Source organism: Pseudophryne corroboree, chromosome 7 (genome assembly GCF_028390025.1).
Source record: "Pseudophryne corroboree isolate aPseCor3 chromosome 7, aPseCor3.hap2, whole genome shotgun sequence".
In the NCBI taxonomy this organism is placed as follows: Eukaryota; Metazoa; Chordata; class Amphibia; order Anura; family Myobatrachidae; genus Pseudophryne; species Pseudophryne corroboree.
Genome location: NC_086450.1, coordinates 46015797 through 46036396, shown reverse-complemented (window position 1 = coordinate 46036396; position 20600 = coordinate 46015797). Strand labels below are relative to the sequence as shown.

The following is a 20600-nucleotide window of genomic DNA, read 5'->3' as shown; positions in this document are numbered from 1 at the left end:
TATCAATAACCAGTCCCAATTAAACTAGTGTCCAAAGTTCCAAAATGGATAATAATATATAAATGTCCCGGACAAAATAGAGATCACTGGATTGGACACATTAGGTTGTTTCTATGAACAATGCACCCAATTAGCGGTGCCAGCCTGTTGTTATAAAGAATAATTGCTCCCAAGCAAAAAAATGTGTACACTCCGCTGGAGATTAAATAATCGGGATCCGGATTGAAAGTCAACAGTAACTAGGTCGACATTGTCTAGGTCAACCACTATTGGTTGACAGTAACTAGGTCGACAGTGTCAAAAGGTCGACATGTTCTAGGTCGACATGAGTTTTTCACAATTTTGTTCTTTTTTTGAACCTTTTCATACTTAACGATCCACGTGGACTATGATTGGAACGGTAATCTGTGCCGAGCGAATCGAAGGCACCATGCCCGAAGCTCGCTCGCCATGCCCGAAGCTCGCTCGCCATGCGAGGGGACACGGTGCACTAATTGGGGTTCCCGGTCACTCTACGAAGAAAACGACACCAAAATAACATTAAAAACTCATGTCGACCTTTTGACCTGTCGACCTAGAACATGTCAACCGTTTGACCCTGTCGACCTTTTGACCCTGTCGACCTAATTACTGTCGACCAATAGTGGTCGACCTAGACATTGTCGACCTAGTTACTGTCGACTTTCAATACCACACCCGAAATAATCAATCCTCCTTATCCATCAAGTGCAATTTTTGACCCCCTGTTAATAGTACCGTGTCTCACCGCTATTAAGCTTTCGTTGTTGCTGTCTCCTATATTCCAAATGGTAACACCGTAGCCGTAATACTTGCAAGCAGTTACTGCCAAGCCCTATAGCACAAGGGCTAAGGCAGCATGGAATGCAGCAATGGAGAAGAAGATAAATTCCAAGCTGGAACAGCGCAGCAGCCAGTAATGCAGGCGGTCAACAGACGGTGAAGGCAGCCGGAGCCGGCTGAGATGGCCCACACAGCGGTAGGATCAGTGCGCAACGGAGCGTCTGTAAGCGGCACAGAGATTTACTTAGCGGCTGTATCAGAGTGAATGGAGCTGGCCAAAGGATAGATGATGTGGCTCGACACCCATAGAGTGGGAATAGAACCTGAACCTGTGGCGTGCACAGCCAGCCACAGAGCCCGCTGCGTGGTGAGCGCAGCAAGTGTACCAGGGGCTTGTTGCGCTCACCCGCCCCACCGGCATTTCGCTGCCAGGATACTGGCGTCGGTATGCTGACCGCCGGTCACGCATACCTAACCCGTCCTAAAACGTCAAGCTTACAAACAGTTCTCTTTCTAAAGGCACATAAAGTTGGGTTGCAGTCCCACTCACTCCAGCAACTCTCTTCCCTTGTTTTAACCCTTCACTGCTGATGCTGAGTACGTGAGACCGAGCCATTCTAATTGTTGTTCTATCTGGTCGAATTACAGAGGAGCGAGTACCTTTGTATAGTGCCGTTTACGGGTCTGGGACTGAGGGTCGACAGCAAAAAGGTCGACACACCTTAGGTCGACGCCAATTGGTCGACACACCTTAGGTCGACATGGACATAAGGTCGACATGGACAAAAGGTCGACAGGAACAAGGTCGACATGGAAAAAGGTCGACATGAGTTTTTTATGTTTTTTTGGTGTCGTTTTCTTCGTAGAGTGACTGGGAACCCCAATTAGTGCACCGCGTCCCCTCGCATGGCTCGCTTTGCTCGCCATGCTTCGGGCATGGTGCCTTCGCTCCGCTACCGCTTCGCTCGGCACACTTTACCGTTCCAATCGTAGTCCACGTGGATCGTTAAGTATGAAAAAATTCAAAAAAAGAAAAAAATAGTGAAAAAGTCATGTCGACCTTGTTCCTGTCGACCTTTTGTCCATGTCGGCCTTTTGTCCACGTCGACCTAAGGTGTGTCGACCAATTGGCGTCGACCTAAGGTGTGTCGACCTTTTTGCTGTCGACCTGGAGTCCGGATACCCTGTTTACTATGCGTTGACAGAACAGATAAAGCATAACGATGTGATAGTCTCTATTGCGGCAACAGCCCTTTCCTTGGTCTACCAGGTCTGAGAGACCCAGCGTCAGTACTGAAGTAACTCTTTTGAGGGCCTGTAATCACTGCTGTACAAAAAAATTGTCCCCGCCAGGAAAATGAGGAAGATGCAGCAAATGCATCAGTAAGGATAGAAAAACACAATATTACTGTGAAAAATTTAATAATGTTCTTTGTATGGAACATGCAAAATGTGTGTGTGAGGAATGCTTAAAAATACTGGACAGGAAATGTAATAATAATAAGGGCTCGTACGGCTGATATTCAGCGAGATGCGTTCGCACCTTAGTAGCTAATGCTACTGAATAAGGCCTATAATCATGCACATACTGTACATAAAATGTTACCACACCAGAAGAGGGTGGAGCATCTCGGGTGTGTGCTGGAGTCAGACCACCTACATCACTGCTGCCCCGCCCCCGCGTAGCCAGCACAGACAGAGTGTAGGAGAAAGACAGCATGGTGTAGGAGGAATTGCATGTAGCAATTGCTGATATACAGTATTATGCTTTCTCCCACGTGAAGGTAGCATAATACTATTAGTTAAACACATGCATAAAATGCGTTGGGTATGGGATTCCGGTGTCCGGGTCCGGCTGCCAGCATACCGATGCTGGAATCCTGGCCACCAGAATGCCGACAGGGAGGTGAGCGCAACGAAGCCACTTGCGGGCTCTGTGGCTCGACACAGGTTCTATTCCCAGTAGGAAGTGGGAATAGCCCCTGTTAGCCGGAATTCCGGCTGGCGGCATTGTCAGTGGTCGGGATTCCGACGCTGGTATCTTGACCTACGTAACTACCATAAAACATGGTGCAATGCATTTTTTTTTTACTAACCTTTTAAGACTCTAGTGTACAGTAGCAACAAAAAATGGGGTAGGAATGGCCATCCACCATCGATGGTTAGCAAGCATCGATGGTGGAGGACCAATGTTTCTGATGAGGTCTGATAGGTATCCTGCACTGTTTCCTTTCCGATCTGCAGCACTATATTCTAATTTTCTGAGATTTTGGATTTGGGGTTTTCTTAAGCGGTAAGACACAATCATCAAAATGATAACAAATAAAGGCTTGAAATATCTCACTTTGCATCAGTCTATATAATATATTAGTTTCACCTTTTAAGTTGAATTACTGAAATAAATGAACTTTTGCTCGATATTCTAGTTTTCTGAGTTTCACCTGTATAATAGTCACTAGGTGACATGAACATAAGGTCGGCAGGTTTTAAAGGTTTTCATGGAAAAGATAGACAGTAAAAAAGGTTGGCTGGTATGAAAGGTCAACATAGAAATGGTCAACACAAAAAAAGTTGACACAAGTTTTTTTATGTTTTTTGGGTGTCATTTTGTATGTTTCAAGACCCGTGACCACAATTAGTGCAAACGTGTACCCTCGCACGGACAAGGTGTCTCGCTCTGCTACCACACAGCTCGCCACATGTTACTATTCCCAATCATTGTCCACGTGGATTGTAACTCAAGCGAAAGTTGAAAAACGTGAAAACCGCACGAAAACTTGTGTCAACCATTGCCATGTCGACCTTTGAGCCCTGTCGACCTTAGACAAAGTTGACATTTTACCTGTCGACCTTTTGACCAGGTCGACCCATATGGGGTCAACCTATTGATTGCCCAACTAGGCAGTGTCTATCCAATAACTGTAATGCTGGCCATACACTAGGTCGATATCGTGTATTACATGATTTCGACGCCTCATATGATGCATCGTGTGCACATTGTGCATGTTTTGTATACGATGCGATGTGCGGTCCCCACGGGTTGAATGTTGCATCCTCTAATCATACGTTTCAGCACATATTATCCGTCGTAATGTATGGGCCCGATACATACCTGATCGATGTTGTTTGAACTCGCACAGCAGTATATACCGCAATGCGCAAGTGCGTCGCCAAACAGCAACAGGATGGTGCGAAAATTTTCGATCGCACAGGTGTTTGCAAGCTGATTGACAGGAAGAGGACGTTTGTGGGTGGTAACTGGCTGTTTTCTGGGAGTATCAGGAAAAACACAGGTGTGCGTCGCCAAACAGCAACAGGATGGTGCGAAAATTTTCGATCGCACAGGTGTTTGCAAGCTGATTGACAGGAAGAGGACGTTTGTGGGTGGTAACTGGCTGTTTTCTGGGAGTATCAGGAAAAACACAGGTGTGCCCACGCGTTTTCAGGGCGGGTGTGTGACGTCAGCTCCGAACCCGAGCAGCCTGATTTCCTTGCACTGGAGGAATAAGACTGCAAACACTGCACAGAATGGGAAAAACATTCGATGGTGAGTGCGATGCGAATGGTTTTGCAGCTGTCCGCTGACTGAGGGGAATTTTCTCACAGAGTAGACATGCAATTGCACACTTGCACAGGGCGAATTTTCACTCCCCTTAGGTGGCGACTATTTGATCGCTGGCATAGTGTTATGCACACCAGTGCCTGCAGGAATGTACTGGTGTCTGAACTGTTATGCACACCAGTGCCTGCAGGAATGTACTGGTGTCTGAACTGTTATGCACACCAGTGCCTGCAGGAATGTACTGGTGTCTGAACGGATAGGGATGCAAAACAAATGAACTCACAGACAGACTGGGGAATATGACATTACGTACACAGAAGGTGATGGGGTAACAAAATAAACACAAAGTGAACAGAGAAGCCCAGAGGCTAAGAAACTGGGTGTCTCCCTATTATTAGGAATGCTCAGATGAAAAAAGCAAGATGTTGTGTTTTAATACGTAGAGAACCCGAAATGCTAAGGGCAACAGCAAAACCCTAAAGGGTTACCAACGGGTGTGGCAGTAAACTCCTTGGTCAGAGATGGAATGATAGACACAAGGAGAGTCTCCACAATCCTAATCCTCACTTGCAGTGCACAGGTTCAGCTTACTGCCACTAAACTGAATACCTGAACACCTTGCACAGTGAGACAGGATTTAGGCAGGCAGTCTGAGAATACAGCCGCAAACCAGCTAAGTTCACAGAGTAGCAAAAGAACCCCAGCAGGTTAAACGACTGACTCCAGTCTTACTGCTAGGTCTGGATTGGTGTAGTACCAAATCCCCAGGCCTATTTGCAGTAAGCAACAACAAATACAAAGCTACACAGTACTGGCTAACTTTCAGGAACTGACTAACCAACAAAGATTCAGCAGCATCTGCTTAACCTGAGAAGAGGCCTTATAAAGCAGGTGCTGTCCACGCCCCACTCAGACCTCACAGACTGTGAGCACAAAAACCAGCACCGGATCCCCTGCCGTGCACAGAGCCTGTAACCACTGCACAGCAAAAGACCCAAACCGGAGTATCAGCTGCGCTCAGGTTACTCCGCTAGCACTTGTCTCCCGGTTGCCATGACGACGTGGCAGCACAGGGCAGGAGACCCTAACAGTACCCCCCCTCTGACGAGGGGTCAAAGAACCCCTACCACCGGGTTTATGGGGGAACTGCGAGAAGAAAGAGCGTATCAGTCTGGGGGCATGAAGATCACAACTGCGCACCCACGACCGCTCCTCCGGGCCATACCCCTTCCAGTGCACCAAAAATGACAGTCGACCCCGAACCATCTTGGAGTCAAGAATCCTTTCAACAACAAACTCCTTCTGGCCACGTATCAGAAGAGGAGAAGGTCTTCCACTGGAAGAAGGATTACTAATCGCCCGTTTTAAAAGGGAACAATGAAATGTTTTATTGATACCCAAAGAACGGGGCAGGTCTAACTGAAATGCCACCGGATTGATTACCCTGGTGATCTTATAAGGGCCGATGAACCGGGGGCCTAACTTATGAGATGGCTGTCTCAACTTCAAATTCTTGGTAGACAACCAGACGAAGTCTCCTAATTTGAAGCTGCAGGGTCTTTTCCGCTTATCAAAAACCTTTTTGGTCACTAATGACACAGACACAAGGGCTTTCTTCACTTTCCTCCAAATACCTCTAAGGACAGAAACCACAGAGGAACCACCAGGCGTGGAGTCCAGGGGGTCAAAAGAATTGGCCTTAGGATGATGCCCATACACACAAAGGAAGGGAGAGATCCCTGCAGCAGAGTGAGCCGCGTTGTTATAGGCAAACTCCGCCATGGACAGATGAGCAACCAAGTCAGTCTGACACTTGGAGACATAACACCTGAGGAACTGCTCCAAGGACTGGTTCACCCTTTCAGTCTGCCCATTAGACTGCGGATGGTAGCCTGACGACAAGCTTACAGAAATCTGGAGATCGGAACAAAATGCCCTCCAGAATTTGGCCACAAACTGGGATCCGCGGTCAGAGACCACATCAAGTGGCAACCCGTGGAGACGCACAACATGCAGCATAAATAATTCAGACAGGCGTCTGGCCGATGGCAGCCCAACCAGTGGAACGAAGTGCGCCATCTTCGAAAACCTGTCAACGACAACCCAGATGGCTGTCATCCCCGAGGATTTGGGCAAGTCCACCACAAAATCCATTGAAATGTGGGTCCTTGGCTTAGATGGGATAGAGAGTGGATGTAATGGGCCAACAGGAACCCCTCTAGGAGTATTATTTCGGGCACAGATGTCACATGCCCGAACCCACTGATCCACATCCTTAGCCACCGAGGGCCACCACACCGCCCTAGATAGCAACTCCCGAGTTCTGGCAATACCGGGTGACCTGCCGACTTCTTGGCATGGAATTCCAGGAACACTCGCTGTCTTAACCTAGGAGGCACAAACAGAAGACCTACCGGAAGGTCTGGAGGAGCCTGCTCCTGTGCTCTAAGGACTAATGACAAGAGGTCCTGGGTAATGCCCACTTTAATACATGATGGGGACACAATGGGCAACGGCTCCTCGGTGGTCTCCTGGATTGGAGCAAAACTCTGCGAGAGCGCATCAGCCTTGATGTTTTTTGACCCAGGGCGATATGTTATCAAAAAATTAAAGCGAGCAAAAAACAAAGCCCATCGTGCCTGCCTGGCATTGAGACGCTTCGCTGACTCTAAATATGCCAGATTCTTATGGTCGGTGATAATTGAGACCACAAACTTAGCCCCCTCAAGCCAGTGTCTCCACTCCTCGAGTGCATCCTTAATAGCCAACAATTCCCGGTTACCCACGTCATAATTCATCTCGGCAGGCGAAAATTTACGGGAAAAGTAAGCACAGGGATGAAGGCGATTATCAGACACTCCCATCTGAGAGAGCACTGCCCCAATACCCATCTCAGAGGCATCCACCTCCACCACAAAAGGACGCTCTGGATCTGGGTGTCGCAGCACCTTGGCCGAGACAAATGCCCTTTTGAGACGGGCAAAAGCCGCTTTAGCCTCACAAGACCAGTGAGCAACATCCGCCCCTTTCTTAGTGAGTGCCACCAAGGGCGCCACTATAGACGAAAATCCAGCGATAAATCGTCTATAAAAATTTGCAAAGCCCAGGAAACGCTGAAGCGCCTTCAAACTAGTGGGCTGCACCCAATCCAGGACTGCCTGTACCTTGGAACCCTCCATTTGGAAACCTTCTGGGGAGATAATATATCCTAGAAATGCGATTTGCTGAACTTCAAATTCGCACTTCTCCAGCTTCGCCCCAAGCCGGTGGTCTCTGAGTTTCTGGAGGACTAAGCGTACATGCTTCCGATGTTCCTCCAGGGAATGGGAGAAGATTAGGATGTCATCTAAGTATACAACTAAGAATCTATCCAAATATTCCCTGAGTACATCGTTCATGAAATCCTGGAAGACTGCCGGGGCATTACAGAGCCCAAAAGGCATCACCAAATATTCATAATGCCCTGAGTGGGTATTAAAGGCAGTCTTCCATTCATCCCCCTCTCTTATTCGGATTAGATTGTACGCCCCGCGTAGGTCAATCTTAGAAAAAATGGTGGCAGTACGAAGCTGGTCAAACAAGACCGAAATGAGAGGCAGTGGGTATGAGTTTTTAATCGTGATACGGTTCAATTCCCTGAAGTCGATGCAGGGTCGCAACGAACCGTCCTTTTTACCCACAAAGAAGAACCCTGACCCAACTGGAGACTGTGAAGGTCTGATAAATCCCTTAGCCAAGTTCTCCTGAATGTACTCTGCCATAGCCTGAGTCTCAGGACGTGACAGGGAGTACAACCTGCTCTTGGGAAGCTTAGCATTTGGCAACAAATCAATGGCACAGTCATAGGGGCGATGGGGAGGTAGTACCTCTGCAACTTTTTTGGAGAACACGTCCGCAAAATCTGCATAACACCCTGGCAATCCTGGCAAACTTAGCTGCGAGAGCCTGACTGGAAGGCTCAAGCAACTCCTGAAACAATCAGTACCCCAACTAAGAATCTCCCCAGAGACCCAGTCAAATTGAGGATTGTGGGCCCTTAACCAGGGTAACCCCAACACCAATGGGGCAAAAGTACAGACAGTCACATAAAAGGACAATTTTTCAGAGTGTGTGGCTCCAATAAACAAAGAAATCTGGCTAGTGCAAGAGGTAATTTTACCTTGGGATAATGGTTCCCCGTTTAACCCACAAATCTCAATTTCCGATGCCAAGGGTACTAAGGGAACAGAGTGTTTCAGGGCGAATTGGCGGTCCATAAAAACCCAGTCGGCCCCACTGTCCACAAAGGCCTCAGTCTTGACAGTTTGACCGAGGATCTTCAAGGTCACCGGAATGATAAAAGTCTTCTAGGGAAATTCTGACTTCTGGCCTGACAGGATATTTCCCATCACCCTCAGGCCCTGAAGTTTTCCGGCTTTTCTGGGCATGATACTACCACATGACCTTTATTCCCACAGTACAAACACAACCCCTGCTGTCTCCTCCGCGTCTTCTCACGCGAGGAGAGGCGGATAGCCCCAATCTGCATAGGCTCCTCGGAAAATTCCTCAGAGTCTGAGGTTCCCTTGGGAAAGAAGGAAACCTCGGTCTCCCTTTCAAGCCTACGCTCTCTCAGCCGTCTATCCACCCGGATGGATAACTGCATGAGCTGATCCAAGCTATCAGGCAAGGGATATTGTACCAGTTGGTCTTTTATCTGGTTAGAAAGACCTCTTCGGTACTGGTGTCTCAGGGCTGGGTCATTCCACTGGGTATCATGGGCCAACCTCCGAAACTCCGTACAGTAAACCTCAACTGGCCTTCGCCCTTGCTTAAGGATCGAAATCTGAGCCTCGGCTGAGGCCGTCTTGTCAGGGTCATCATACAACATGCCCAGTGCCGTAAAAAAAGCATCAACACTTTTAAGCGACGGACAGTCAGGCTGCAACCCATATGCCCAGACCTGTGGGTCTCCTTGTAGCAAGGAAATCACTATGCCCACCCGCTGAATCTCCGACCCTGAAGACTGAGGCCTAAGCCGGAAGTACAGCTTGCAGCTCTCCTTGAAACAAAAGAACTGCGAGCGATCTCCAGAAAAACGATCCGGGAGATTTACTTTCGGCTCCTTAACCCCTGAAGGTGCTGCTGCTGCGGGAGTTCCGCCAGCGGCCTGGGAGGTGTGCATTTTAATGGACAAATCATTAAATTGTCGAGTCAGGACCTGCACCTGATCGACCACCTGTTGCAACGTATTTTGAGGGGTATGCTCCATATTCCCACAAAATTTCAACAGGAGTATTTGGCTGCTGAATATGTTATGCACACCAGTGCCTGCAGGAATGTACTGGTGTCTGAACTGTTATGCACACCAGTGCCTGCAGGAATGTACTGGTGTCTGAACTGTTATGCACACCAGTGCCTGCAGGAATGTACTGGTGTCTGAACGGATAGGGATGCAAAACAAATGAACTCACAGACAGACTGGGGAATATGACATTACGTACACAGAAGGTGATGGGGTAACAAAATAAACACAAAGTGAACAGAGAAGCCCAGAGGCTAAGAAACTGGGTGTCTCCCTATTATTAGGAATGCTCAGATGAAAAAAGCAAGATGTTGTGTTTTAATACGTAGAGAACCCGAAATGCTGTTGCTAAGGGCAACAGCAAAACCCTAAAGGGTTACCAACGGGTGTGGCAGTAAACTCCTTGGTCAGAGATGGAATGATAGACACAAGGAGAGTCTCCACAATCCTAATCCTCACTTGCAGTGCACAGGTTCAGCTTACTGCCACTAAACTGAATACCTGAACACCTTGCACAGTGAGACAGGATTTAGGCAGGCAGTCTGAGAATACAGCCGCAAACCAGCTAAGTTCACAGAGTAGCAAAAGAACCCCAGCAGGTTAAACGACTGACTCCAGTCTTACTGCTAGGTCTGGATTGGCAGAGTGTAGTACCAAATCCCCAGGCCTATTTGCAGTAAGCAACAACAAATACAAAGCTACACAGTACTGGCTAACTTTCAGGAACTGACTAACCAACAAAGATTCAGCAGCATCTGCTTAACCTGAGAAGAGGCCTTATAAAGCAGGTGCTGTCCACGCCCCACTCAGACCTCACAGACTGTGAGCACAAAAACCAGCACCGGATCCCCTGCCGTGCACAGAGCCTGTAACCACTGCACAGCAAAAGACCCGAACCGGAGTATCAGCTGCGCTCAGGTTACTCCGCTAGCACTTGTCTCCCGGTTGCCATGACGACGTGGCAGCACAGGGCAGGAGACCCTAACACATAGGCGTGCGCAGCACATTTTATTAGGGGGTGCACCGTCGGAGGGGTGTGTCTAGCACACCCTTTTGGGCGTGTCTAGCACCATCTATTGATGGTCAACGCAATATAAAATATCCACCCTTGTACCAATCCTAATAAAGCAGATGCATTGTCAGATGTTGTGGAGTGCAGCAAACAAACACCCCTGATGGCACTCACTGCAATTACACTGCTCCTCCTCAGCCTGGTCTGGCTCCCCCTCTCTTTCCCCTGCAAGCTGCAGCAGCTTACTCACTGACACTGACAGTCGCAGACTAGTACTGCTGCTGCTGGAAAAACGAGTGACGTGTCAATGCTGCTGCTGCTGGCCGCCTGCCAGTATTGAATTTGTCTCCCTAAGAGGAACGCTGGCTGCATGCTGCTCCTCATCAGTCTCTGGCGTTGGCATAGCATAGAAGGAGAGAGGTGGGCATGTGGCAGGTGTGACGGGTGGGTGGTGGCATCCTTGATTCACCCAGGCGTCCGGTCAGTAATGCAGTCCTGACAGGGTGCAGCGCAGAGGGGACAGTAATCAGCCTGCTCGGTGATCGCTGCATCAGGCATGTGAGATCAGGGTGCCAGACATTAGGGGGTGCCTGTGCGCACCGGGCACCCCCCCTGCGCACACCTATGATCGCTGGACAGTGTAATTTGCAGCACAGCGATCAGGTCTGAATTAGGCCCAATGTTTTATGCACATACGATGCATCGTACGATTTTCAGTTGCATTTCCCTGCATATCTTTTTATTTGTGAGGCACAGGATGGATTGTTTAATGACAGGTCGTTAGCACATTTGTGTCACTCGTGAGGCCGGGACTGCCAGGGAGCTGCTGAACCTTTACTCACATAGCTCCGGTTTCCTACCACATTCCAAATACATTCTTTAGGTTAAATGGTTTCTGACAGAAAAAAACGGTGTTTTGCCAAGAGATGTAACCGTCCTCTACCTCTTCTGTCCTTTGTCCTCTATAGCGGACCCTCACCCCAAGCTGACATCCCGACACAGCTGTTATCTCTAGACACTCCTGCCTGCAGTCACTCTTTTTTAGTTATGTCCGCAACAAGTTACAAACCTGCTTTTGGTTACTGTAAATGCTAATATTCTGCTCTGCATCCATTAGAAACAGGCAGAAACAATGCTGATTATTACACCGGGGGTTACATTATAAGAAGTAGATAAATGAAATATAATGTATTGCTTACCGTTATTCTCTCAGTCCCCTACCAGCGCTGGTTTCCTGCGGGGTGTGAGACAGAGACAGGCAACGTAATGTAAAACAATGAGATGTGAGCAGGAAGTGACAAGTATAATATCTTAACCCTTTCACTGCTGTTGTGTTTGGTTTTATTATCCCCACCCCTGTGCAGAGACTATTTTGTCTCTTTTTAAATTGAACACATTCCAACGTCAATGTTAGTCATTTTTTGTATGCAGTGCCCACGCCATGCTTTGTTTTTCATTTTTACATCTGACATACTGTACACTAATAACTTTTTTTTTCTTTATTACTATTACAAGAATTCAAGTTTGTATCTATCCACCTTTCCCAAACAGCAAATCCACGATTGTGGCAACAGACTGTCCTCAAAATATCAGCCCTTAAAAAGGCAATTTGATTTATTTAGCACTATACCGAATGATGACATCAGAATGTCCACATTGAATGACATCATAGACATTATGTCAACAGTCCAAACACTGGCGTATCTATAATGGGTGCAGTGTGTGCGGGGCACAAGGGCCCCTGGGTCCAGAGGGGGCCCACACCGCACACACTGCACCCATTTCTTCTATACTTACATTTCCGGCGTCCATCGGCGACTGTGTGTGGTCCCCCTCCTCTCCTGTAGCCGTCACCGCCGCTGCTAGCGCACTAGAAACTCTGGCACAGTGCAAGAGTCAACAGCGTATGCGCAGGACTCCGGAAAAATGGCGCTGCTGCCATTTTTTCGGAGTCCTACACATGCGCTGTAGACTCTGGCACTGTGCCAGAGTCTCGGTGCTGAGAGCAGCGGACAGCGGCGGTGACTGCTACAGGAGAGGAGGGGGCCCACACATGGAGTCTGCACACGGGTCCCCTCCTCTATAGAAACGCTTCTGAGTCCAAATGTTATAACATAGTAACATAGTATCTAAGGTTGAAAAAAGACAATTGTCCATCGAGTTCAACCTATTTGTGGTCTCCTATGCATGATTATTTTGTATAAAATTTTTACATTGATATAATGCAAACCTCCCAACTGTCCTGATTTTTGCGGGACAGTCCTGGTTTTTTGGGATTGTCCAACCTGCAGGCCGCAGTGTCCCGCTGTGAGGGGGAAGGGGAGGGCAGTTAGGAGGCTCCTGTCAGTCACTTCTCTACTTAGCAGAGCAGCGGTGAATAGACGCTGTGCGCATGCCATGCCCCTTTTTATTAGAGATGTGCACCGGAAATTTTTCGGGTTTTGTGTTTTGGTTTTGGGTTCGGTTCCGCGGCCGTGTTTTGGGTTCGAACGCGTTTCAAAAAAACCTCACCGAATTTTTTTTGTCGGATTCGGGTGTGTTTTGGATTCGGGTGTTTTTTTCAAAAAACCCTAAAAAACAGCTTAAATCATAGAATTTGGGGGTCATTTTGATCCCAAAGTATTATTAACCTCAATAACCATAATTTCCACTCATTTTCAGTCTATTCTGAACACCTCACACCTCACAATATTATTTTTAGTCCTAAAATTTGCACCGAGGTCGCTGGATGGCTAAGCTTAGCGACCCAAGTGGCCGACACAAACACCTGGCCCATCTAGGAGTGGCACTGCAGTGTCACGCAGGATGGCCCTTCCAAAAAACACTCCCCAAACAGCACATGACGCAAAGAAGAAAAAAAAGAGGCGCAAAGAGGTAGCTGTGTGAGTAAGCTAAGCGACCCTAGTGGCCGACACAAACACCTGGCCCATCTAGGAGTGGCACTGCAGTGTCACGCAGGCTGGCCCTTCAAAAAACTACTCCCCAAACAGCACATGACGCAAAGAAAAAAAGAGGCGCAATGAGGTAGCTGTGTGAGTAAGCTAAGCGACCCTAGTGGCCGACACAAACACCTGGCCCATCTAGGAGTGTCACTGCAGTGTCACGCAGGATGGCCCTTCCAAAAAACACTCCCCAAACAGCACATGACGCAAAGAAGAAAAAAAAGAGGCGCAATGAGGTAGCCGTGTGAGTAAGCTAAGCGACCCTAGTGGCCGACACAAACACCTGGCCCATCTAGGAGTGGCACTGCAGTGTCACGCAGGATGGCCCTTCCAAAAAACACTCCCCAAACAGCACATGACGCAAAGAAGAAAAAAAAGAGGCGCAATGAGGTAGCTGTGTGAGTAAGCTAAGCGACCCTAGTGGCCGACACAAACACCTGGCCCATCTAGGAGTGGCACTGCAGTGTCACGCAGGCTGGCCCTTCAAAAAACTACTCCCCAAACAGCACATGACGCAAAGAAAAAAAGAGGCGCAATGAGGTAGCTGTGTGAGTAAGCTAAGCGACCCTAGTGGCCGACACAAACACCTGGCCCATCTAGGAGTGGCACTGCAGTGTCACGCAGGATGGCCCTTCCAAAAAACACTCCCCAAACAGCACATGACGCAAAGAAGAAAAAAAAGAGGCGCAATGAGGTAGCTGTGTGAGTAAGCTAAGCGACCCTAGTGGCCGACACAAACACCTGGCCCATCTAGGAGTGGCACTGCAGTGTCACGCAGGATGGCCCTTCCAAAAAACACTCCCCAAACAGCACATGACGCAAAGAAGAAAAAAAAGAGGCGCAATGAGGTAGCTGTGTGAGTAAGCTAAGCGACCCTAGTGGCCGACACAAACACCTGGCCCATCTAGGAGTGGCACTGCAGTGTCACGCAGGCTGGCCCTTCAAAAAACTACTCCCCAAACAGCACATGACGCAAAGAAAAAAAGAGGCGCAATGAAGTAGCTGTGTGAGTAAGCTAAGCGACCCTAGTGGCCGACACAAACACCTGGCCCATCTAGGAGTAGCACTGCAGTATCACGCAGGATGGCCCTTCCAAAAAACACTCCCCAAACAGCACATGACGCAAAGAAGAAAAAAAAGAGGCGCAATGAGGTAGCTGTGTGAGTAAGCTAAGCGACCCTAGTGGCCGACACAAACACCTGGCCCATCTAGGAGTGGCACTGCAGTGTCACGCAGGCTGGCCCTTCAAAAAACTACTCCCCAAACAGCACATGACGCAAAGAAGAAAAAAAAGAGGCGCAATGAGGTAGCTGTGTGAGTAAGCTAAGCGACCCTAGTGGCCGACACAAACACCTGGCCCATCTAGGAGTGGCACTGCAGTGTCACGCAGGATGGCCCTTCCAAAAAACACTCCCCAAACAGCACATGACGCAAAGAAGAAAAAAAAGAGGCGCAATGAGGTAGCTGTGTGAGTAAGCTAAGCGACCCTAGTGGCCGACACAAACACCTGGCCCATCTAGGAGTGGCACTGCAGTGTCACGCAGGCTGGCCCTTCAAAAAACTACTCCCCAAACAGCACATGACGCAAAGAAAAAAAGAGGCGCAATGAAGTAGCTGTGTGAGTAAGCTAAGCGACCCTAGTGGCCGACACAAACACCTGGCCCATCTAGGAGTAGCACTGCAGTGTCACGCAGGATGGCCCTTCCAAAAAACACTCCCCAAACAGCACACGACGCAAAGAAGAAAAAAAAGAGGCGCAATGAGGTAGCTGTGTGAGTAAGCTAAGCGACCCTAGTGGCCGACACAAACACCTGGCCCATCTAGGAGTGGCACTGCAGTGTCACGCAGGATGGCCCTTCCAAAAAACACTCCCCAAACAGCACATGACGCAAAGAAGAAAAAAAAGAGGCGCAATGAGGTAGCCGTGTGAGTAAGCTAAGCGACCCTAGTGGCCGACACAAACACCTGGCCCATCTAGGAGTGGCACTGCAGTGTCACGCAGGATGGCCCTTCCAAAAAACTCTCCCCAAACAGCACATGACGCAAAGAAGAAAAAAAAGAGGCGCAATGAGGTAGCTGTGTGAGTAAGCTAAGCGACCCTAGTGGCCGACACAAACACCTGGCCCATCTAGGAGTGGCACTACAGTGTCACGCAGGCTGGCCCTTAAAAAAACTACTCCCCAAACAGCACATGACGCAAAGAAAAAAAGAGGCGCAATGAGGTAGCTGTGTGAGTAAGCTAAGCGACCCTAGTGGCCGACACAAACACCTGGCCCATCTAGGAGTGGCACTGCAGTGTCACGCAGGATGGCCCTTCCAAAAAACACTCCCCAAACAGCACATGACGCAAAGAAGAAAAAAAAGAGGCGCAATGAGGTAGCCGTGTGAGTAAGCTAAGCGACCCTAGTGGCCGACACAAACACCTGGCCCATCTAGGAGTGGCACTGCAGTGTCACGCAGGATGGCCCTTCCAAAAAACTCTCCCCAAACAGCACATGACGCAAAGAAGAAAAAAAAGAGGCGCAATGAGGTAGCTGTGTGAGTAAGCTAAGCGACCCTAGTGGCCGACACAAACACCTGGCCCATCTAGGAGTGGCACTGCAGTGTCACGCAGGCTGGCCCTTCAAAAAAATACTCCCCAAACAGCACATGACGCAAAGAAGAAAAAAAAGAGGCGCAATGAGGTAGCTGTGTGAGTAAGCTAAGCGACCCTAGTGGCCGACACAAACACCTGGCCCATCTAGGAGTGGCACTGCAGTGTCACGCAGGATGGCCCTTCCAAAAAACACTCCCCAAACAGCACATGACGCAAAGAAAAAAAGAGGCGCAATAAAGTAGCTGTGTGAGTAAGCTAAGCGACCCTAGTGGCTGACACAAACACCTGGCCCATCTAGGAGTGGCACTGCAGTGTCACGCAGGATGGCCCTTCCAAAAAACACTCCCCAAACAGCACATGACGCAAAGAAGAAAAAAAAGAGGCGCAATGAGGTAGCTGGCTGTCACGATCCGGGTATCTGGACGCCATTACTTACCCTTCAGATGCCTCCTAAGGCTGGCTCAGCGTTCCAGGACCGGATCCCGCTGTTCCTGAGTTTCCACATGCAGAATGTCAGAGTGGTGATTTCATCAGCCGCGGCCTCCGCTGTGCCCGCGTGGTTAAATGTGCGCTTGTCAGTCTGGCGTCTCCTGTCTCCTGTGGCCGGCGTCGCCATTACTGTTTCAATTCTCACATGGATTACAAACCAAACTTCCCTCCAAGTGTCTGCATGGGCGCAGCCATCTTGGATTTTGTCATCTGATCATTTCCACCAATCTGCTGTCTGTATTGTTGATTTGCATAATTGCCTAGCCAACCCCTTCCTTGCTGCAGGTATAAGTAAGCTGTGCCTGAGCAAGGAAGGCGTCAGTGCTTTGGTTGTCTAACCTAGTTCCAGTTTGTCTCTCTCCTGTGGTTGTCTTCCAGGTTCCAGCTCCTGTCTCCAGACTTCTGCTATAGAGACCCGCACCAGCATTCCATCTGCGGTGTAGCCTGACTCTCCGATCCATTCTGGACTCACCTGTTTCCAGTTACAACAATCACCTGCTTCCAGCCCAGCTTCCAGCAGTGTACAGCTTCTCTTAAAGGGCCGGTGTCCTTTCTGCAGTTTACCACTCTCCACCGGTATTATTATTTCACCGCTCTCAAACTCCAAACTTCATTATCAATCACCTGCTTCCAGCCCAGCTTCCAGCAGTGTACAGCTTCTCTTAAAGGGCCGGTGTCCTTTCTGCAGTTTACCACTCTCCACCGGTATTATTATTTCACCGCTCTCAAACTCCAAACTTCATTATCAATCACCTGCTTCCAGCCCAGCTTCCAGCAGTGTACAGCTTCTCTTAAAGGGCCGGTGTCCTTTCTGCAGTTTACCACTCTCCACCGGTATTATTATTTCACCGCTCTCAAACTCCAAACTTCATTATTATTTCATCGCTCTCAAGTTCGTTTATTATTTAACTGGTTCCAGCCAGTATCCACTCCATACCAACAACAGTCTGGTTCCAGCCAGTATCCACAGCAGCCGTTTTATCTTCAGCAGCCCAGCCTTTCCTGGAACACCAGCTGGTACGATCCTGGGTTCTCTCCATTGCTACAGTCAGGCCTGGTAAGGACTTTCCAACTAGAAGATTATAAGAACTGTCTCACACTACCAGTGCCTGTGGCCCTTGCCACCCTGTAGTACCCAGGAATTGTATTTATCCTCTGTTGACTTTTATGTTTCCTTTACTGCTGCTGTGTTACGGAGTTTGTCATAATAAACATCATTGACTTTTATCCTGGTTGTCGTGGTCACGCCTTCGGGCAGTTATTCTACATGTTACTTACATGTCTAGGGGTCTGATACAACCTCCCAGGTTCCGTTACATCTCAGCCTCTACAACTGAGGCTGCCTCCCGTCAGCTCAGGCCCTCAGTTGTGACAGTGTGTGAGTAAGCTAAGCGACCCTAGTGGCCGACACAAACACCTGGCCCATCTAGGAGTGTCACGCAGGATGGCCCTTCCAAAAAACACTCCCCAAACAGCACATGACGCAAAGAAAAATTAAAGAAAAAAGAGGTGCAAGATGGAATTGTCCTTGGGCCCTCCCACCCACCCTAATGTTGTATAAACAGGACATGCACACTTTAACCAACCCATCATTTCAGTGACAGGGTCTGCAACACGACTGTGACTGAAATGACGGGTTGGTTTGGACCCCCACCAAAAAAGAAGCAATTAATCTCTCCTTGCACAAACTGGCTCTACAGAGGCAAGATGTCCACCTCATCATCATCCTCCGATTCATCACCGTGTACATCCCCCTCCTCACAGATTATCAATTCGTCCCCACTGGAATCCACCATCTCAGCTCCCTGTGTACTTTGTGGAGGCAATTGCTGCTGGTGAATGTCTCCACGGAGGAATTGATTATAATTCATTTTAATGAACATCATCTTCTCCACATTTTCTGGAAGTAAACTCGTACGCCGATTGCTGACAAGGTGAGCGGCGGCACTAAACACTCTTTCGGAGTACACACTTGTGGGAGGGCAACTTAGGTAGAATAAAGCCAGTTTGTGCAAGGGCCTCCAAATTGCCTCTTTTTCCTGCCAGTATACGTACGGACTGTCTGACGTACCTACTTGGATGCGGTCACTCATATAATCCTCCACCATTCTTTCAATGGTGAGAGAATCATATGCAGTGACAGTAGACGACATGTCCGTAATCGTTGGCAGGTCCTTCAGTCCGGACCAGATGTCAGCATCAGCAGTCGCTCCAGAATGCCCTGCATCACCGCCAGCGGGTGGGCTCGGAATTCTGAGCCTTTTCCTCGCACCCCCAATTGCGGGAGAATGTGAAGGAGGAGCTGTTGACCGATCAAGTTCCACTTGACTTGATAATTTTCTCACCAGCAGGTCTTTCAACCCCTGCAGACTTGTGTCTGCCAGAAAGAGAGATACAACGTAGGTTTTAAATCTAGGATCGAGCACGGTGGCCAAAATGTAGTGCTCTGATTTCAACAGATTGACCACCCGTAAATCCTGGTTAAGCGAATGAAGGGCTCCATCCACAAGTCCCACATGCCTAGCGGAATCGCTCTGTCTTAGCTCCTCCTTCAATGTCTCCAGCTTCTTCTGCAAAAGCCTGATGAGGGGAATGACCTGACTCAGGCTGGCAGTGTCTGAACTGACTTCACGTGTGGCAAGTTCAAAAGGTTGCAGAACCTTGCACAACGTTGAAATCATTCTCCACTGCGCTTGAGACAGGTGCATTCCACCTCCTATATCGTGGTCAGATGTATAGGCTTGAATGGCCTTTTGCTGCTCCTCCAACCTCTGAAGCATATAGAGGGTTGAATTCCACCTCGTTACCACTTCTTGCTTCAGATGATGGCAGGGCAGGTTCAGGCGTTTTTGGTGTTGCTCCAGTCTTCTGTACGTGGTGCCTGTACGCCGAAAGTGTCCCGCAATTCTTCTGGCCACCGACAGCATCTCTTGCACGCCCCTGTCGTTTTTTAAATAATTCTGCACCACCAAATTCAAGGTATGTGCAAAACATGGGACGTGCTGGAATTTGCCAAGATATAATGCACGCACAATATTGCTGGCGTTGTCCGATGCCACAAATCCACAGGAGAGTCCAATTGGGGTAAGCCATTCTGCGATGATCTTCCTCAGTTGCCGTAAGAGGTTTTCAGCTGTGTGCGTATTCTGGAAAGCGGTGATACAAAGCGTAGCCTGCCTAGGAAAGAGTTGGCGTTTGCGAGATGCTGCTACTGGTGCCGCCGCTGCTGTTCTTGCGGCGGGAGTCAATACATCTACCCAGTGGGCTGTCACAGTCATATAGTCCTGAGTCTACCCTGCTCCACTTGTCCACATGTCCGTGGTTAAGTGGACATTGGGTACAACTGCATTTTTTAGGACACTGGTGAGTATTTTTCGGAGGTCTGTGTACATTTTCGGTATCGCCTGCCTAGAGAAATGGAACATAGATGGTATTTGGTTCCGGGGACACAGTACCTCAAACAAGTCTATAGTTGGCTCTGCAGTAATGATGGATACCGGAACCACGTTTCTCACCGCCCAGGATGCCAAGGCCTCAGTTATCCGCTTTGCAGCAGGATGACTGCTGTGATATTTCATCTTCCTCGCAAAGGACTGTTGGACAGTCAATTGCTTGGTGGAAGTAGTAAAAGTGGTCTTACGACTTCCCCTCTGGGATGACCATCGACTCCCAGCAACAACAACAGCAGCGCCAGCAGCAGTAGGCGTTACACTCAAGGATGCATCGGAGGAATCCCAGGCAGGAGAGGACTCGTCAGAATTGCCAGTGACATGGCCTGCAGGACTATTGGCATTCCTGGGGAAGGAGGAAATTGACACTGAGGGAGTTGGTGGGGTGGTTTGCGTGAGCTTGGTTACAAGAGGAAGGGATTTACTGGTCAGTGGACTGCTTCCGCTGTCGCCCAAAGTTTTTGA

The 20600-nt window shown here is 48.8% G+C and overlaps 1 long non-coding RNA gene across 1 annotated transcript in view; it reads right to left on the bottom strand.

The window, feature by feature from the left end:
• LOC134944510 (uncharacterized) overlaps positions 1-11941 on the bottom strand; it is a 55762-nt gene extending 43821 nt beyond the window's left edge. Inside the window, exon 1 of the long non-coding RNA XR_010181885.1 lies at positions 11859-11941. This is a non-coding gene — a long non-coding RNA (uncharacterized LOC134944510). The remainder of the gene's footprint in view (positions 1-11858) is intronic.
• Between the last annotated feature and the right edge of the window lie 8659 nt (positions 11942-20600).